This window comes from Myxine glutinosa, chromosome 8 (assembly GCF_964187855.1).
Source record: "Myxine glutinosa chromosome 8, kmMyxGlut1.1, whole genome shotgun sequence".
NCBI lineage: Eukaryota > Metazoa > Chordata > Myxini > Myxiniformes > Myxinidae > Myxine > Myxine glutinosa.
This window is the reverse complement of record NC_136268.1, coordinates 4,953,792-4,976,252: the sequence shown is the minus strand read 5'-3', so window position 1 is coordinate 4,976,252 and position 22,461 is coordinate 4,953,792. Positions and strand designations below refer to the sequence as shown.

General features: G+C 35.2%; 1 protein-coding gene across 2 annotated transcripts in view; it reads left to right on the top strand.

Annotated features, from left to right (window-relative positions):
* LOC137432245 (CD9 antigen) overlaps positions 1 to 22,461 on the top strand; it is a 65,957-nt gene that overhangs the window by 21,631 nt on the left and 21,865 nt on the right. The gene's annotated exons all lie outside the window — the stretch shown is intronic.

Sequence of the window (22,461 nt, the reverse complement as noted above, 5' to 3'; positions counted from 1 at the left end):
ATGGGAATCCGAAAGACAAAACACGAAGCACCAGGCGGACAGCCTCCTCGAGGAAAAATGGCGTATCAGCCTGTAATGGAGGCGCTTGCTTTCCCGCCAACAATAGTTCACTCTCGGTACCAAAACCTGAGACGCAGGTTTAATTTCAACCGCAATATGGGATGATGTCACGGGCAATCCCTTTCACGGGAAGCCTCAATTCATTCGTGACCAATATCGAGAAGTCCGCTCGATGCAACTCACGGCTGTCTCTTTTTCCCCGCCGATCTTCCCCCTTCCTCCTCTTCTGGTTTCTTTGCCGCGTTTTCCTTTTCCCTCCACAAACATTTATTTTTACATTTTACTGAAGTCATCTCCATGTCATACAAAAATCTTAACAACAATATTACCTGAAACTAATAATCCTAAAAGTATATAATAACAACAAAGGTGGAAGTGACGAATCCGTAACACATTCCACTTGTTATGTCCAGCCATTGCCTAGGATTGGCCCACTTTTGGGTTGGTGCCTTTTATCCTCTGCCCCATGCTCTTTCATGAGCCGAGACAAAAAAAAACACTTATTAATTACAATGATAATCGTATATTTGTACGACGTATTATGAGGGCTGAGAGTTTGGCCTCGAGCTGGGGCATCCAAACCTTTTTTGATTGCTGGCCGGATTGAATGCACTCCAACTAGTCAGGTTCACTATGTTAACAAATATAATTTCGTTCAAAATTTTGGGAGATTAGCAAACCTGTACATTTTTGGAATCATCAGAGCATGGAGAATCCGAAAATCAATGTTTCCATTTGCACAGACACCTGCATGGCCGCCATTTGGATTTTCAAAATGGCCGCCATAAAATACATATTTTGCGATGTCTCGGCTTCTAGTCAACCTAGAGACTTAATTAAATATGCTAATCCTAAGTTTTCTGGGTCAAGGAATCCAATAAAGGCCTCAAAATAGTGCTCAGGATTATAGAAAAGCAACAAACAAAGGTAATGGAAAACCATTGTCCTTATATTTGTGATATAACTGTATTACAAGTAGTGTAATAATGTTGCTTCTGGGACACCTCCGTTTAACATGGGAAATCCCTATCTAATGTCATTTACCCCCTTGTCTTTTTCAAAAATCATAAACACCTCTATTTCTCCCACCCTCATCTTTATGAACCTTTTGTCTGTAGTACCTATCCTTAATGTTGTTCATTAGACCACTCAAACACTACAAATATTTGTTTTCTCTTATAGACCTATCATCCTTCTTCTACATATCATCTGGCAGATTAATCTTTGACCCACTCAAACATTGACCCATTCACTTCCATATTAATTCTTTCCCTCCCTCATTGCCCCTAAACACCTATATTTCTCTCACCCTGTTCTTTACGAACCTTCTAACCTTTTGACATGTTATCCTTATTCATTAGACCACTTAAACACCTGTGATCCTTCTGACCTCATGGACCTTTTAACCTTTTACTCTTAATATCATCTGGTGAATATAACCCACTCAAACAACGACCCTACAAATATTTGTTTATGCGTGGGAAATAATTTAATTCTCCTACAACTCTCTTCACCATCTAATATATTAACAAAAAATATGTTTGAGTTTGGTTCTTTATTAAGATATTTTAACTGAGCTAAGATAAAATGGTAAACCTCCCTCAATGTTCTTGTTTGAGCGCCTCCAGTGCCACATACCATTTTTTGGTAAGCTCCGCCCACTTTTTGGTAAACCACGCCCATTTTTTACTAAGCCCCGCCCATTTTTTGTTAAGCCACGCCCATTTTTTACTAAGCCCCGCCCACTTTTGCTAAGCTCCTCCCACTTTTGCTAAGTCCCACCCACTTTATAAACTCTTCAGCATTGTATCATTTCCAGGTAATACATTACATCATTTTCAGGGAATTTCCATCACATCATTTCCAGTTAAGACACGCCCAGGGAATTTCCACAGGAAGACACACCCAGTCCTTATAAAAGGCACCGACCACACAGGCTTTTTCAAACACGCTTTCTGCTTCACTTGAGAATGGACTACTATGCCGAAATGGAATGGGATAACTTTGCTATTCCATGGAGTCCTACTACCTGTGTAGAACTCAACCTTCAGATTGATGAACTGGACTCGAACCTCTTATCAATGGAGGTAAGTTTGTTTATTTATTTATTTATTTATTTAATTTTTTTTTTTTTTTTTTTTTTTTTTTTTAAGATGAGACTCGTGTAAGAGTTAACAAAGTTTATTTTAATATTCATAGAGCTTGATTTATACAAATAAAAAATATTGTATTAAATTAATACATTGTTATTTTCTTTCACAGGAAATTGTATCTGAGATACGAAATGAAAATTCTGCTTTTAACACAACTTGGGATGAAGTTATTTTTTTGTTTGAAGACATTTTGAACAACCAAGACCCCCAGAACGAGTTCTACCTTGATGACCCAGCCAAAGAGTTATACCTTGGAGATCCACAAAATCCTGAAAAAGAGTTTTACCATGATGATACTTGTTGTGAGTTATCAAAACAAAACCCACTGAACAAGTTCTACCTTGATGAGCCAGAATACAAGTCATACATTGGAGACCCACAAATTTCTGAAAATTGGGAAAGGAGAGTTCTCCCTGATGGTCCGCAGTTATACTATGTGAGACACATCATAGAAACCCTAAAAAATTGGGCAAGGAGAGTTCTCCCTGATGGTCCGCAGTTATACTATGTGAGACACATCATAGAAACCCTAAAAAATTGGGCAAGGAGAGTTCTCCCTGATGGTCCGCAGTTATACTATGTGAGACACATCATAGAAACCCTAAAAAATTGGGCAAGGAGAGTTCTCCCTGATGGTCCGCAGTTATACTATGTGAGACACATCATAGAAACCCTAAAAAATTGGGCAAGGAGAGTTCTCCCTGATGGTCCGCAGTTATACTATGTGAGACACATCATAGAAACCCTAAAAAATTGTGAAATGGGAATTCTCCCTGATGGTCCGCAGTTATACTATGTGAGACACATCATAGAAACCCTAAAAAATTGGGAAAGGGAAGTTTTCCCTGATGGTCCGCAGTTATACTATGTGAGACTTATCACGGAAACCCCCAATATTTCTGAAAATTGTGGTTTTACCTTGGGGACTTGGAAAGATGGTTATATTTTTGGAGACTCGGAATGGGGGTTTTGTTTTGATGACTCGGAATGTGATACCTATCTTGGAGGCTCAACAGGAATGTGGTTATACCTTGGGAACTTGGAAAGTTGGTTTTATTTTGGAGACTCTACCTGTGGGGTTCCTCTTGGAGACTCTTTGGATTCTAAAGCAATGAACAATGTTCTTTATTTAATGACGCTTGATTTAAGCAATATCAAGAAAGTTCGAGGAAGAAAATGCTGGAAAATTCTTTCTTCCCATTTCTACTTCTTCAAACTTAAAAGCCTTGAAAGACAGAATTGGAGGAAGAGGAAAAAAAAAAAAAGAAATACGTATTTAAAAAAGAAGAAAAGAAAGATTATGTTAGGGTTTGGGTGGGATTTTGAATGTGAGGGTTAGGGATGGGGTTGGGTTAGGGTTGGGATTTTGAATGTGAGGGTTAGGGTTGGGGTTGGGTTAGGGATGGGGTTGGGTTAGGGATGGGGTTGGGTTAGGGATGGGTTGGGTTAGGGTTGGGATTTTGAATGTGAGGGTTAGGGTTGGGGTTGGGTTAGGGATGGGATTGGGTTAGGGTTGGGATTTTGAATGTGAGGGTTAGGGATGGGTTGGGTTAGGGATGGGGTTGGGTTAGGGATGGGGTTGGGTTAGGGTTGGGGTTGGGTTAGGGATGGGGTTGGGTTAGGGATGGGGTTGGGTTAGGGATGGGGTTGGGTTAGGGATGGGGTTGGGTTAGGGATGGGGTTGGGTTAGGGATGGGTTGGGTTAGGGATGGGTTTGGGTTAGGGATGGGGTTGGGTTAGGGCTTGGGTTGGGTTAGGGTTTGTATATTATTATGACTCACTCGCACATACACACACACACAAAAGTTAAGCCCCAACTAAAAAGTTGTGGGATTCTGTGTTTGGGGTTCACAGATTTAAAAACGTATCCCCATTATACACACACAAAAGTTAAGCCCCAACTAAAAAGTTGTGGGATTCTGTGTTTGGGGTTCACAGATTTAAAAACGTATCCCCATTATACACACACAAAAGTTAAGCCCCAACTAAAAAGTTGTGGGATTCTGTGTTTGGGGTTCACAGATTTAAAAACGTATCCCCATTATACACACACAAAAGTTAAGCCCCAACTAAAAAGTTGTGGGATTCTGTGTTTGGGGTTCACAGATTTAAAAACGTATCCCCATTATACACACACAAAAGTTAAGCCCCAACTAAAAAGTTGTGGGATTCTGTGTTTGGGGTTCACAGATTTAAAAACGTATCCCCATTATACACACACAAAAGTTAAGCCCCAACTAAAAAGTTGTGGGATTCTGTGTTTGGGGTTCACAGATTTAAAAACGTATCCCCATTATACACACACAAAAGTTAAGCCCCAACTAAAAAGTTGTGGGATTCTGTGTTTGGGGTTCACAGATTTAAAAACGTATCCCCATTACATTTTATTTATTTATTTATTATTTTCAAGGGTATTATCTGCTTACTTGTGTTTTTTGTAATTCTTGTGAGTAAAATGAACCCAAGATTTCTTCTCCATTTAAATCATATAATTTGTAGGTCCAAGGGACTGTATCCATTACATCAATGATTTTAAATAATTCACGAGTCCATTTTTGTGTATAACCTTTCTCAAAATGACTTTTCCATTTGTATATTCTTACAATATCACCAACTTTAAACTTGGGCTTTCTCAAATTAATCTCCTTTTCATATTCTAATTTTGTAAATGTTTCTGATGGTTTTGATTGTGTTGATGAATGAACTGTATTATTGTAATTATCTACAATATCCTGAATTAAATACACCCATTTTTGAGAACCGAGTTGTGTGAATTTTTTATATAATTTCTCTTTTAAAGTACGATTAAAACGCTCAATAACAACTGCCTTTCCTTCATTAAAGGTGCTGTATAATTTAATACCCTTCCCCTTAAGAAATTTCATGAATATTTTGTTATAGAACTCTGTTCCCTCATCAGTCCATAACTTCTTTGGTTTCCTTTTATCCCGATCAAATATTAGCTTAAAGGCTAACATTAAAGTATCACCCCTTTTATTTTTTAAAGGGACAACCCAGGCAAATCTACTCCTCAAATCAATAACGGTTAAAGCATACCTGTATCCCCTGTCATTATTCAATTCAATTAAATCAGCGGACCATATGTGGTCAGTGTATTTAGAATAAACCTTCCTTCTTTTAAACTTTGTGATTATAGGTTTGTGTAATTCTTCAGCCAAAAGCTCCTCAGTCTTGATGACATCATTAGAGCCTAATAGTTTTTTGAGGAATAACCAAGACCAAGTTTCAATTTAGCATTTATCAAATTTCTCACAATAAACCTATCAACTTTCTCTCTCAACGTTGGATTTTGTATCAAAGACAAATTATACAACATTTCGCTGTCGGCTTTATGTTTTTCAGTCAACGTAGTGGTTTTCCCATAAGCAATATCATGCTTCATACACACTTCGTCAACCCTATTTGTAGGTTTAGACCAAGGTTTAGGATTGTCAGCCTCATCTAATCTTTTATCCAAGTTTGTTCCTGGACCACAGAAAGAATACCCTGGAAGGTGTAATTCCCCTGGAATTCCAGTTGTTGTAAATTTACTTCCTGACAGAAACTTTTGTATGTCTCCTCCTCTTTTAGGAGAGATGAATTGGCACTTTTTAGAGCCACATACTTGACATATTCCTTTTTGATAAACTCTATTATTTTTAGCTTTAACATAAGAGATATTTTTAGATTTAGTTTTCTTTTTACATTTGAGACAATAACTCATATTTATTTATCAGAAAAATTCCGACAGAGTATCAAAACCTTTTTGGTTTTCAACATATACATTTCAATCTTTATTTTTAAAACATAAAGAATCCTAAGGAATGCCTTCACTCTCTCCTCCATTTATTTACAAATAAAAACTAACTAAAGTCAATGACACCAACATCATCAATCACATAATCTTTTCCTTCTTCTTCTTCTTCTTCTTCACCACTTTCTCGTTTAAATCTCCTCCCTGAAATTGAAGACATTGACGTTCTTATTTTTGAAACCATTATCTTCATAAGAGTTGTTAATTCTTTAATTTCCTCTTCGGTGCGTTGAGATTGATTTATTTGCTTTAATACACTCAATCTTTTATGAATCTCAATGATTTCCATCTTTTTATATTTTTCCTCCCTCTCTCTTTGCTCCCTCTCCTCCTCCTCCATTTTCTCCCTCTCCTCCTTCTCCTTTTCTCCCTTTTCTCCCTTTCCTCCTTCTCCCTTTTCTCCCTTTCCTCCTTCTCATTTTTCTCCCTCTCCTCCTTCTCCTCCTTTTTCTCCCTCTCCTCCTTCTCCTCCCTCTCCCTTTCCTCCTTCTCCTTTTTCTCTCTTTCCTCCTTCTCTTCTTCAACTCCTTCCTCATCCCTTGCTACCCTTGAGTTTGAACCCCAAAGAATATTATACATATACTCATCTGGATTTTGAGATATTCTTGTATCTATAATTATTTTTCTCATAATAGGATACCAATAAGATTTGTTGACGATTTCTAAAAGAGTTTTATATTTCATAACTTTGAGAAGTTCATTTTTATTTAATATTTTAAACCAAGTCTCTATTTGTGGGTTTAACAATATCAGTATAAGGCCAGTTTTTAATGACAAAATTCCCATGTATATGCTCCAAATCATAAGGTATGTAATACCGAGCACCCTTTTCTTGTAGGTATCCTTGAATACAAAAATTATAATTCTCTTGTAGTCTTCTTCCTGCCATTTATGTATCAGAAATATATGTGAGATTAATATTATGACAGGTAATACCACCCCATCTTCCCACTACCAAATCGGTTTGTATTCCTCGGCTTTCTATCCTTATCTCATTACCTTCCTTCTTTGTCATGCGAACCATCGCTATACTATCATATATTTTTCTTTTCTTAAAATCACGTATTTGTTGTTTACTAATTGTACTTCCACATAAATCCTTATCCTCACCAAGTGGATAATATTCTTCTTTACGAGACTGATTTAAATCATGTAGGTCTTCTATGTTTATTGAAAAAGACCAATTATACCCTAAATCAGGCATATCATACCCCCATTTATTAATTCGCATATTAACTAAATGTCCTTCTTTATAAAATTCAATTGTAAGCAGGTAGTTAAATTCAATGAGGAAAGGTGTATGGTCAGTATAACCAGGTGTTGTGGTTGTAAATTTTACTTCTTTCACAAAACGTGCTGTTTTCTTTAAAAATATATATTGTGATAAATCACTTAATCTAATTAAGTCATTCGCATCTGTAGGGTTTGGATAATTGATTAATTTATAAGTATTCTTCATATTAATATTTTTACTTACACTATATTTTTGTCGTTCAGCCTGTGCCTTTGTATAATAATTTGATAAATCAATATCCTGAGAGGATTTTCCAAAGATAGAACCATCTTTTCCAACATAAGTCATTTATATTAGATTAAAAATGATATCATAAAAATTTTCATTATTGTTGAGTTGAAATAATACATATAAACATAATTGACCACAACATTTAGAATTAATTTCTTGAACTTGAAATGTTTGATAAACACCATTCTGTAAGAATTGTATTACTTCAACAGGTGGTGGCATACCATAACTATCAAAATAATATTTATCCTGACTATTATGAATACAAACCCAATGAGAACCATTCTGTGTGTCTAAATTCATAATAATATTCTTTGTATTCTTATTTATATGTATTAATTCATCTCTCATACAGATTACCACATTATCAATTTTTAGTGTTTTACAATACTTGGCTAGTTCTATATTTGACGTTGTATTCTTTCCAAATTGTTTAAACCATTTATCCATTTATTTATGAGAAAGATACAATCCATTACCCCGTTTAGTTAGTTTAACACCCGCTTGAGCGATAGAGGAAAGCATATCACCAACCAACAATCTAGCTTTATCAGGTAGACTTTCAAGTTTTTGAGCAAAATCTACAATTACACCACTTCCACTAATTTGTTTCTCCAACTCCTTGTTATGTCTTTCCAATTCTTTTTGAGCTTTTAGTTGTGCCTTCCTTTCGTTAGCAGTTTTTACCGCTGCTGAAATACCACCAGTCAATGCTCCCGCCGCACTTAAACCAGCAAATAAAGGAATTAGAAACGGGAGAAATCCTCCTCTTGACTCGTCTATTGAATATTTCTTTAACATAGGTTTCGTCATTTTAATTTTAAGTGATCCAACATCATTTAGTGTTTTTACTTGTGTGTGTGTGAGTAAAACATCAATTCTTACAGCTCCTTTTCTTTGAATTGTATTAACATTAATAATACAAGGCTTTTGATTTTGAATACAAGATGTTAATTTATTAAGATTGATTTGATTAACATATACCCCAACCATTTATTTATGAGAAAAAACCTATGTGATATTAATCATAACACCATTATCTGTATTAATCTGTAATTCTGTTTCCTCCAAAAGCAAACAATAAGCATCAACTTCTTCATTCTCCCCTCTTTCAATGTATAGAGAAGTATCCACTCGATTAGACTTTATAGTTTCCTTTTGAGAACTCAGGTCAATTGCGTAGATTGTATATAAACCTTTAAATGCAACCATATCCAAAATAGGATCATTATTACCATTACTTTCACACACTTTTTGGTAGGACTTGTAGGCTTCCGCATAATCATTTTTTTCCCAATCAATTTCCAATCTATCTCGCGGATAAAATGTGCCATCAAGAGAAACCCGAAGTTGTTTCACCTTAGCATTATCACTCAGCGCATTATTCTTATTAGTACCCTCCTCTCCATCTGGTTTTTTAAAAATGAGCCAGAGGTATCGTGGCTTTCCTTGAAGAACACCTAAATTCCAAGTGTAGGTAGTGTGTTCCAGTTTAACGTGTTGACATCTTCTTTTAAGGTATGATACATTTAGCGGTTTCTTTGAGTTAAGTCTTCTATTTAACATCTCTTCCGTTTTAAGATTAGGAGTATATTCACTGATATACCAACACAAATCATTAATAACAAATTTATTATTTTCTCCAAAAGCATTTTCATCCCCAAAAAGCAATCTATTTACATTATCATTCCTTTGTAGTTGAAATCTAATTTTAAGACCATACAAAACTTTATCATAATCACAAAATCCAAATATACCTTTAAGAGGTACTGCTACGGTAAAACTATTCTCAGCTTTTGCGTCATCATTATACATTGACTTCCTTTGACTATAACCAGGGTCTGTGTTTGTTCCCGTTGACATATCAGGAATAAAGCCTTCAACAGCTCCCTTACCCATTCTATCACCAAACGAATATAGTGTAAATTTCATCATTTCAGATGTAGCAGAGACATAATCAACCGCTTCAACCTCTTGTGTTCCAATATACAGGCGAACACTGTCAAACATTTTCCAGAAGAAATCATTTACGAGTGTAGCATTAGTATTATTCGCAGCCTTAGTGAATTTAAATTTACACAGCAAGAAACTATCAGCTATATTCAAGTAAGTTTGTTGATTATTTATTTCAAAACTTTTTGTTCCGTTTGAATTCCAGTCGGTTCCTGTAATAGCATTTACCTTAAAATAGTCTTCCTTTTTAGTAGAGTTTGAAATGATAATCGTATCATCCAAATCATAGATACTATCAATCGCTTCCATACTTGTATTTATATAGTATTAAAATTGTTGAAACCCTGACCCAAGTATTTTAATGATTTTTTGTCGTTCTTGTGAAGATAGTTGAGTTTTACCTTTTTTAATTTCTTTGATTGCTTGTAATTTATGGGACTCCTTTTGAGCATCTTTTATACTCTTTACAACACCTGCTACATTTCCCATGAGAGAAGCAGTTGAACCAATTAGGTCTTTATGTTTAAGAATGGTTGAACCAATACCCATTAGAGTATCAATTATCCCATCTCCTTTATTTCGAAATTGATGACCCACACCCCGTTGTCTCTTAGGTTTATAGTATCCTTTACCCACATACCTTGTATAGTCTGGTGAAAGGAACATGCCCTCCCCTGTAATTATTTTATATTTTCCCAACTCGTGTTTTCTTACAATAACCATTATTTATTTATTGAAAAACTTCACGTAGGTGAATTCTGATGGATATAATTTCATCATTAAAGGATATCATACGATTATCTTGGTCGGTTATCCTAAAATTTACTCTGTATATGGTTTTTCCTGACACAGGTAAATAGACAAGATTTTTTGGTTCCATATTAAATTTATAACCAATCGGGGTTGAGTATGCACTGAATGAAAATATTGTATTTGTTCTTATTCCATCGTTATAAGCACCATCAATCAAATCACAATGAATTAATACTGAATTTATACCGGAGGATATTTGGATAACATTATCACTGTAAAACGTCCCGTTATTTTCAATCTTTTTTGAAGAGAAACCCAATAGCTCTCTGAACGAATTTTCAATCGTGAAATCAACTTTATAATTATTTTTCAGTTTAATAGTTGATTTTGAAGTGTGTGTTTGAATATCTATTCCAATATTTTTTGGTTCATCACCTTTTTCTTTCATAAGGCGAGAGACTTCTGAAGATATTTGAGAAATCTCGTAAGCTCCAGGTGAAACAGTTATAGTTTTGTAGGCAGTGCCTGGATTATAACTAAACTTGTTGTTTTTCTCTGTGATATTAAAAAGGGTATTGTAAGTTTCCATTGACAACAAAGATGCCTCATATGAGGTAAGGGGGTCAAGTTGTAGTGGGTAAGGGAATGAAGCTGTGTAATCGCTCGTTGTGAAATTAAAACTAAGAATTGTGCTTCTCATCTTATTTAATATCTAATAAAATATCTTTGTATTGACATTTATTAATTATTTTCATGTTCATCAACTGATCTAAAATGGCTGAGGATTCATTAAAACAATTGTTGTTTCCAGCCTTCTTACTACCTAATAACAATAATAGCCTATTAACTAATTGTGATGGGTCATTTGGAAGAAAACTAACACCCGAACCAAGCTTACTTAAAGCATCAATAATATGTTTCTCCTTCTCATTCTTCTTACTTTTACCAGCAACAGAAACTCCATAATCAAGTGTATTTAACAACTCAATATATACCCTATCTTCCTCTCTTTCCATATCAAGTGGTTCCTCAAAATATTTTGAACCGCTGAATCCGGGGTTTGTTAGAAGAAACATTAATCTTGGAGTTAATTTAACATTTGGTTGAGTAGAACTCAAGAACATCAATTCATCATTAAATATCAATACCTTTTCTTCCACAAGATGAAACACTGCTGGTTCTTCTGTTGGAATGAGACCTGCTCTGGTTTTTGAACCCGCAGAATATTCATTGTTTTGAAGAGCTTCCACAACATAATTAGGGGGTTGATTTACCTGCTCAAGTTTCCGAAATAATCCCTCGTCATCATATTCTAATTCACCAAGTTCTTGTTTTGTTATCTGACTAAAATCTTTGAGCATTTGAAGTTTTTTCGGAGTAAATTCTACCGTGGGAACTGTAGGGTGTTGAGTTTTCAAAAGTGGTTTAAAGAATTTCTCTTGTTTTCTTTCAAAGGCTTCTTCACCAGTTAGTTTCTGTCTCCGTTTCTTCTTTATCTCTTCCTGTTGTTTAACAACTTTTGAAACTAATTGTTGATGTTCCTTAAACTTTCTTTCTCTTTCTTCAGTATTCATTTTCTGTATTTATTTATTGAAAAATATCATTTAGTATCTCATCTTGTTTCACAACAATATATTTATATTTTCCAATCGTGTGTTTCATATAATTTTCAAATTCTTTTTTACTACATAACGTAGAGCAATTATCTCTCCAAAAATTATTTACATCTATTGAATTTAACTTAAATAAAATAAAAGTATTGGCATTGTTTCTTATTGAGCGTCGAGGGAGTTGAAAATATGATTGACTAAGATATATACAATTACAAGAAGAATGTCTCCCTCTTGTATAGTAGCTATCCATTACTGTTTGGTTTCTCTCATTAACACAATCATCAAAGATGACAAGGTTCTTTTTTGATTTATCTAAATCTTGAGGTGAAGGTATATCATCCGTATTATCACTGAGAATACAAGTTATGGGTTTCGATTTTGATTTCTGTGTATCACAAAATAATTGTATTATATCATCAATATTATAATCATTTAGTTTGTTTTGAAGTTTAAATAAACCGATAATGTCTTCCTTTTTAAGACCCGCATTAAAACCCTGTGAGAGTAGTTGATACTCGGGTTGAAAACTTGACTTTGTAAAAATTATTAAATTATCATAATCTAAAAAATTAGAACCAAGGAGCATCTTTAAAAGTAAACAGGTTTTTCCACATCCGCTTGAACCAACTATTAGACATCTCAATGAATTTGGAATGTTTTTATGGTTATTAAATTTTATCTTATTTTCCCAAACGGGTAAAAAATCATTCATTTATATATTTGGAAAACAAGTTATCCAACTTTTTTTGAGCTATTTGAGAAACTCTATATTTTATCCTGAGTTCGGGTTTAATTTCAAAATAATCCATTATTTTATTTATATAGTATCTTGTATTAACATTTCCATTAAAATTATTTTGAATAATAAATATCATTAAACCCTTATACATTTCCTCAATACAATTAGTCTCTTCCCTTGAAAGAAATGGTGTATTATCATCACAATACTTAACATTCATCTCTCTTATTAATCTTGTAAAGTAATTCATTTTTGGTTCTAATTTAAAAGAGTTATATATTTTTTTATATTTCTTATTATCATTAATTAAAATTAAATCACAGAAAATACATTGTTTATATGAATCCTCATCATTAAGCCCCACTCTATCACAAGCCGGACAATTCTCTAATTTATCATATGGAGAGTCTGGAAATTCTAAATATCCTTCAGAACTTATCATATTTATGTGGTAAATTTTTACTTAAACTAAACGCAAGTTTATTCATTAATAAATACAATGTTTCAAAGCACAAAAGACAAATTTCAATCAATCTCTACTTCGGTGGAAGATATAGAAAAATATGTCAAAGATGTTAAATTGAACAAAGATAAATATGGAAATTTTTGGGTAAAACCAGTTATGGAAAATAACATGAGCCCCTCTATTTCATTTAAAGGAAGAGCTCTAACTATACCTGGAAAGACATCCATTAAAGTAAATCTAACAAAAGTTTCTCCTCTACTCCTGGCAATTTATTCAAAGCTTGAAAAAGTGATTGACCACGATACTTTGAAAAAGAATGATAAGACCATTAATAATTCTAGAGGAGACATTTGTATTTTCTTTAATAATCCAAAGGGTGTAGATCTAAGTAAAATGAATGATGTTAATATTTCTGGTGAAATGTCATTTCGTTCTATGATAGTTAGAGATTATTTAAAGATAACTTTTGATATAAAAATTGTAGAGATTGAATCTGTTAATGAAAGAAAGTATATAGATATTGATGGGAATATTTTTCTTGCTAATTAAATATGAGTCAATACAGCAGTGAAGATTTTACTATTTCATTGAACTCAGACGATAGTGATGATAGTATTTCATTGAACTTGGACGATGGTGATGATAGTATTTCATTGAACACAGATGATAGTTATGATACTAATAGTTTGTGCTCAAATGATAGTTATGAGAGTAGCTTTATTGATGACTCTGAGTATGATTCTGAGTATTCATGTGATAGTTATGACTTAGATGATTCTGAGTGAAAAAGTGTTTTAGTTTAAGCACAGCGATATATATAAAACGGAGCTGTAAAGCTCAAAAGTGTTTTATTTTAAGCACAGTGATATATATAAAACACCACGTTTTCTCACGCTATAAATATGGTTTATTGTGATACTTGCGAGAAGGAAGTAAAATATTATAAACAACATATTCTCACCGCAAAACATACATACAACATTTTAAACAAACTTTCCCCTCTTCCACCTGAAACAAAACACTGTTCTACATGTAATAAAAATATCCTCAAGAAAGGCTTCAAAATACATCTTAAAACAAATCTACATTTATCAAATTTTATCACAACTAAAAACTCTGATGGAGCATTCAAAGGACATATTAAAATAAGAGTCTTTAACTTCAAACCTCCTGAACCAGAGTCTATAGTTGATGCTGTAGAAATAGTTAAACCTGCTGTTCAAACGTTGATTGAAAAAACACTAAAGGAAATGAAACCACTTAAATTTTATATGGGAGTAAAATTAGAAATGACAAAGGATGAAGGAGTTATAGATGCACCATACATGAGAACTGAGCCACACTTTATATCTTCATATCAAGATTTTAAAACATCAGGAGTCTATGATGAACTTATTAAACAAGAGCAAGATGTGGATAATTCAATCGTAGGAAGTGGATTCAATATAGGAAAAATTATTTACATAGACATTCATATTCTTAAATCAGATCCTCTAAAAGCTTCTTCTTACATTGATTTACCCAGTGTTATCAAAAATAGAAAAGCAGTTATCAATATCAAAAATAAAGACAATAAATGTTTTCTCTGGTCTATTTTAGCACACTTACATCCTCCACATTTTCATGATGAAAGAGTATCTCATTATAAAAAATATGAGAATACATTAAATACGAAAGATCTAAAGTTTCCGATGACTTTAAATGATATTCCTAAATTTGAAAAGATGAATAATTTATCAGTTAATGTTTATGGTCTAACAGAAACAAACAACATTCAGGTTTTAAAGCTTTCTGACAATTGTAAACAAACTCATATTAATCTTCTATATTTTAATTCAGACGAAAATTCACATTATACATACATCAAAGATATTGCTAAATTAATAAAAGCACAAGTCTGTAAGAGAACAAATAAAATATATATTTGTTTGCGTTGTCTTAACTTCTTCAATTCACAAGAAAGATTAGATAAACATTCAAATTATTGTGGCGAACATAAATCAACGGTAATCAATATGCCTAAAGAAGGCTCAAAGATCACATTCAAAGATGAAAATAAAAAGATCAAACATCCATTTGTTATATATGCTGATTTTGAAAGTATTTTAGAAAAAATTGATACTGCTTCTCAAGATCCAAAAGAATCATACACAAATAAATATCAAAAACATACTCCTTGTGGTTTTTGTTATTATATCAAATCATCCGTTGGTGATAAATATAACAAGTTAGAGATGTATAGAGGCTCAAATACCCCAGAGGAGTTTGTGAAACGACTAGAAAAAGACTGTGTTCGATTAACCAAGATAATGAGAGAAACCAATAAACCAATGTCCTTAACAAGTAAAGAAAAAAGGGAATTTATAAAAAACAATGTCTGTCATATTTGTGAGGAGAAAATTGGTAAAGGTCTAAAGGTTAGAGACCATTGTCATCTCACTGGTAAATATAGAGGTCCGGCTCATCAAAGTTGTAATATTAATTATCAACTCCCCTCTTTCATTCCTGTCTTTCTTCATAACAACGCTCATTATGATACACATCTATTTATCAAGGAACTCTCAAAGACTTCTGGAAGTATCTCAGCAATTCCAAACACGGATCAGAAATACATTTCATTCACAAAAACAATTCACACATCTCCTATTACTCATATCAGATTTCTTGATACATTTAAATTCATGGCAAGTCCATTGGTTAACTTGGTTCAAAATCTAAAAGAGTTTCCATGTCTTTCAGAGTATTTTTTAGATAAAGATTTTCTAACACAAAAGGGAATTTACCCCTATGACTATATGGACTCATTTGAGAGATTCAATGAAACACAACTTCCTTCAAAAGAAAATTTCTATAACAAATTAAATAATAGTCATATATCTGATAAAGATTATGTACACGCACAAAATGTTTGGGAAAAATATAACATCAAGAATCTTGGCGAGTATCACGATTTGTATCTCAAAACTGATGTGCTTTTATTGGCCGATGTATTTGAAGCCTTTAGATCTGTTTGTCGCACTGGATATGGATTGGATCCTGCTCACTACTACACAGCACCTGGATTGGCCTGGAGTGCGATGTTGAAAATGACAAAACAAGATTTGGATTTGATAACCGATGTTGATATGCTTTTGATGATTGAAAAGGCAAAAAGAGGTGGAATTTCACAAGTCTGCTCGAGTAGATACGCAAAAGCAAATAACAAATATCTTCCAAATTATGATCCAACGAAAGAGAGTTCTTACTTGATGTACTATGACGCGAACAACCTGTATGGCTGGGCAATGTCTCAGGCTCTTCCTTATGGAAAACTTAGATGGGTAAAGGAAAAAGACTACAAAAACGTTTTACAAGATGTATGTATCTCTACACAAAAAGAATTGGATGAAGAAAAAGTTGGTTATTATTTTGAAATTGATTTAAAATATCCAGAGGAACTCCATAACCTACACAAAGATCTCCCATTTGCTTGTGAGAAAGCAAGTCCAAAGAAAGAATGGTTGAGTGATTATCAACGATCGTTTGATATAGGTGAATCAACAGAAAAATTACTTACTACATTATATAACAAGAAAAATTATGTTCTACACCAAAGAAATTTGCGACAATATTTATCAAAAGGTCTAAGAGTAGAGAAGATCCATAGGGTTCTAAAGTTCAATCAAAGTCATTGGTTAAAGGGGTACATTGATTTTAATACACAAAGAAGAACAGAGTCAAAAACAGATTTTGAGAAAGACTTTTATAAATTGATGAATAATGCGGTCTTTGGTAAGACTATGGAGAATGTGAGGAAAAGACAAAATATCAGACTATCAACATCTTGGGAACAAGCATCAAAATTAATTAATAGACCGAGTTTTACTCGAGCTGAGGTCTTTACTGAGAACTTTTGTGCGATCCATTTGATTAAAGAGAGTATTGAAATGAACAAACCTATTTATATTGGAACAACAATTCTTGATTTATCAAAGTCATTAATGTATGATTACTTTTATAATAACTTGAGGAAGAAATATCAAAATGATGTTAATCTACTTTATATGGATACAGATAGTTTTATTTTGAAAATTAATACCAACGATGTTTATTCAGACATGAAAAGAGACATTAATATCTATGACACGAGTAATTACAGTCCAGAGAGTGAGTTGTTCTCTTCTAAAAATAAAAAGGTGATTGGAAAGTTCAAGGATGAATTAGGAGGAAATGTTATGAGTGAATTTGTGGGATTGAGGTCAAAGGCTTATGCTTATAAATACATTGTGAATAACGTTGAAAAGACTGATAAGAAGTTAAAAGGTGTAAAGAAAAATGTTATTAAAGAAACAATAAACTTTAAGGATTATTATAACTGTTTAACAACAAAGAAAGAAGAGTTTAGAAAGATTAATGGAATAAGAAGTTATAAACATCAATTATATTCAGAAGAGATAAATAAGAAAGCATTGGGGGCTTTTGATGATAAGAGGTTTATTTTAGAAAATGGAATTGATAGTCTCCCTTATGGTTATATAAGTATATAAGTGATAAGATATATATATAAGTGATAAGATATATATAAGTGATAAGATATACATAAGTGATAAGATATATATAAGTGATAAGATATATATAAGTGATAAGTTAAAAAGGGGGGGGGGGTTGGGGATTTTAACGGGCTACCGCCGCCTTTTTTACTATTATATAAATGATAGAACCAAGTATCAACCAGACTAAAGAGTGGAGGTGTAATCAACCTTGGTATATAAATGGAAAACATAATGAATGTGAAAAATATCAAATAGGTATAATTGAAAAGGCAACTGGTAAAAAAGTTCACAAAACAAATAAGAGAATTAATTTAAATACCGGTGAATTGGGTAAAAAAGATGGAAATATTTTTGAGTGGACGGAAAACTTTGATGGTTGTCAGGAAAATATATACTTTAATTTAAAAATGGTATGTGGCACTGGAGGCGCTCAAGCAAGAACATTGAGGGAGGTTTACCATTTTATCTTAGCTCAGTTAAAATATCTTAATAAAGAACCAAACTCAAACATATTTTTTGTTAATATATTAGATGGTGAAGAGAGTTGTAGGAGAATTAAATTATTTCCCACGCATAAACAAATATTTGTAGGGTCGTTGTTTGAGTGGGTTATATTCACCAGATGATATTAAGAGTAAAAGGTTAAAAGGTCCATGAGGTCAGAAGGATCACAGGTGTTTAAGTGGTCTAATGAATAAGGATAACATGTCAAAAGGTTAGAAGGTTCGTAAAGAACAGGGTGAGAGAAATATAGGTGTTTAGGGGCAATGAGGGAGGGAAAGAATTAATATGGAAGTGAATGGGTCAATGTTTGAGTGGGTCAAAGATTAATCTGCCAGATGATATGTAGAAGAAGGATGATAGGTCTATAAGAGAAAACAAATATTTGTAGTGTTTGAGTGGTCTAATGAACAACATTAAGGATAGGTACTACAGACAAAAGGTTCATAAAGATGAGGGTGGGAGAAATAGAGGTGTTTATGATTTTTGAAAAAGACAAGGGGGTAAATGACATTAGATAGGGATTTCCCATGTTAAACGGAGGTGTCCCAGAAGCAACATTATTACACTACTATTACATAACACATGATATTGCAAGTCCTTTGAAGTTTATCGGTATGGGTTTATAAAGCAAGAAAGCAGCCTTGTTAGTATCAGATTAAACTATAATTCCTATACACAGGATCTACTAGGTCTACACCGTTCAGGAATATGCTTTTACAGATGTTCATCACTGTCCTGAGTGTCATTTTCGGCATTACATTCCGCGTCATTTTCGCAGCTTCGATGCCATGTTGTTTCCTTGTCGAGCAGCATTTCTTTGGTACATCCTTGGAGACGTATTTGAATTGCAACAAATTGTCCATCATGTACGCGGGGTCGCTCCGTCACCACGTCAAGTCGTTTCTAGTAGGATTCGGTCCTGGGATTCAGAACAACTGCCCCTTTACTAGTGTTAGACTCCTGACAGAAGATGCATAGTTTCCAGTCGACAGGCTCCTCGGAGTTGTTGTCATCAGGGCTTTCATCCATCATGAGTTATGCCCTGAAAGTACAGAACAACATCCAGCATATATTATACACCTCCACCAAGATAAGTGTTAGTTCAGTTAGAAAGATAAACAGAACTGCTGCCAAGATACATATTTCCTGAAAATGAATCACGTGTTAAAATAATTAGGAGTCTCGCTATACTACAAGTGGATTCCTTGTCTCTGGAAACATGGAATAGGCATATTCAATGAAAGGTTTATAGGCCGGAAGATGTGAGCTGAATATCTTTTGTATCAATAACATCTGGAAAGTCCTAAAAGTGAAGTAAATGTGAGGATTAGAAGTCTAATGATCCCACCAATGGTTTTTTTGACCCAGAAAACTTAGGATTAGCGTATTTAAATAAGATTCTAGGTTGACTAGAAGCCGAGATAGCGCAAATTATGTATTTTATGGAGGCCATTTTGAAAATCCAAAATGGCGGCCATGCAGGTGTCTACGCAAATGCCAACATTAATTTTTGGATTCCTCATGCTCTGAATATTCCAAAAATGGATAGTTTTGCTAATCTCCAAAAATTTTGAACGAAAAAACACAGTGAACCTGACTAAACACTTCGCGAGCCGCATGACCTTTTTCACAAGATCTAAGGCTAGTCGTGGAGCTGCCACACACACACACACACACACACACACACACACACACACACACACACACACACACACACACACACACACACACACACACACACACACACACACACCTCACAGACAAATAATCGAAACATAGTACAGGACTGTTAGATGAGACAAACACAGCCACTGGTCTTGGGGGAAGTTCCGTCATTTCCCCGGAATACCCTGGGTACCAATGTGACGTCACGACAATGGCGTCGCCTTTCTCACTGAACTCAGCGGGGCATTTCTTCAGGAGGAATTTCCTATGGGATTGTCCCATGGATGCCAACCTATGGGATTGTCTGTGCTCTTAACCTTTTAAATGCTGAGCATTAAGGAAGGAAGCAGTATGTACCATTTCTATTGTCTTTTGTATGACTCCACCAGGGTTTGAACTGCCGACCTGTCAGATTCAAAGCAGACACTCTAACTATAAAGTGCATCACACACTGGTGAATGTTCGTTGTTGCAACACAACAACATTGTTGGCAACGAATCTTGAACAATCTTGTTTTGACGAGGACTGACGCAATGACGCATCCTTGACTGTTGTTGACAACACTGTTTTCATTAAACAAAATGGCAATGAAGAAGAAATGCAGGCAGAGGATGGGAAGGGTGAAAGCTTTGAGCACTGGTGCTTTGGCACTGGTACTGGTACGTCACCGACGGCAAGCTCCGGTTCTTGAGAAGGCCTGCTCAGGGAAGGCCATTCAACAAACTTGTGAGTAGAACTTGCTGTAGATGATGAGGGGAGTCATATTTATATTTACGAGTAAATACCCGTTCCATCCGGGAACATGCCACTGCATTAAACTCACATGTCCGCTTCTTCAATCCCAGAAAGGCATACTTTTAAAACGGGCATCTTTACGTATTGTCCACTCGATGGATCTCATAATAGTGCTCCACCCAAGCAGGTCTCCAGCTCCAGGATGGACCATTGAACAGGTGAAGCATCCCAAGGGCGAAGTGATAGGGGAAAGTGAAGCGACAGGCAGGCTTGTATGCCAGGTGGCCAGGGACATCAGCGAGCCACCGTGTGGTACTCGAAGCTTGCGAAGCCCAGCCGAGGATAGTCAATCCCCAAGAGGGACTCTCCGAAGAAGAAAAGAGAAGAGGACAGCTTTCCCGCCAATGGGTAGGACCCGGCTCACAGCCCCAACACCAAAGGGGCACTGTGTCCACCCCAACAGATCAGCTCGACTCACTGGGTCCTCACTCCAACTCACTGGTTCCTCACTCCATCTCACTGGGTCCTCGCTCACTCCAACTCACTGAGTCCTCGCTCACTCCAACTGACTGGGTTTTCACTCCAACTCACTGGGTCCTCACTCCAACTCACTGTGTCCTCACTCCAACTCACTGGGTCCTCACTCCAACTCACTGGGTCCTCACTCCAACTCACTGGGTCCTCACTCCAACTCACTGGGTCCTCGCTCACTCCAACTCACTGAGTCCTCACTCACTCCAACTGACTGGGTCCTCACTCCAACTCACTGGGTCCTCACTCACTCCAACTGACTGGGTCCTCACTCCAACTCACTGGGTCTTCACTCACTCCAACTCACTGGGTCCTCACTCTAACTCACTGGGTCCTCACTCCAACTCACTCAACTCCAACTTATCTCCCACTTTTGTGGCAGTCTCTTTTTTCATCATCCCTCACCTGGTTTACAGCTCCTCACCTGGTTTACAGAGAGAACGACCCATGCTTTTCTTCCTTATGTTAGGCTAATGTCAACACTGCCCCTCCAACGACAGACGTAATAACAAGCAAGACAACTTTACTCTAACAAAACCCTGTTGCAGAAGAATATTCTAAGCTAGTTGATCAAACAGTCCATGATAATTATAATCTATAATCTACATAATATGTACCCCCTCCAACGTAACAATAGGTATGTATGTCGTATTTTGAAAACATCGTATAAATGTAGTTGGAAATACCATACACTGGTGAAGTATTTCCATTAATATTTCTCCACAGTTATTGTTTCAGCATATCTCCATGCGAGTAGGTGCTGGACTCACCAATCGGCCATCTTACTGACACCTGTTCAGAAATGTTTAGACCGTGATGGATTTTTGCGTTTTGTAAGGTGGTCACTGATTACTAAGAGAATCTCAGGAGCTGATTGTTGAGAGCTTTGGGCAGTGATTTTGTTCATGTTTATTTTGATTTCCATACTTACAGCTTCCCAGTGTTCCAATAGCAGGACACGGAAGAAATATGGTCAAGGTGATCTGACAAGGAAATGTGTTTGGCGAATGTTCCAAGGCTTGTTTTCAGCCCGTATTGATTGGAATGTATGTTTCATGTTTTTGTCAATAGGGCTGGAGAGGGAATGTCATTGCCTGTCATTACTTGGAATACATTTTTCTTTATCCAATTTTTTGTCTCACTCAGAAGGGAATGCAAGAGTATTGGTGTGTGTGTGTGTGTGTGTGTGTGTGTGTGTGTGTGTGTGTGTGTGTGTGTGTGTGTGTGTGTGTGTGTGTGTGTGCGCAAATTGTCTTTGCCTGCTATCCCCACACATGGGTGGGCTCCAGGAGATGGAATGGAGATTTACCAGGTCTTCGTGTCCACATCTATATATTTTCACTTTAAAAATCTATTTCTCTACAACTGCTTCTCCGATCAAGTTATACATAGGAGGGACTCCCCATGCAGAATTGTTT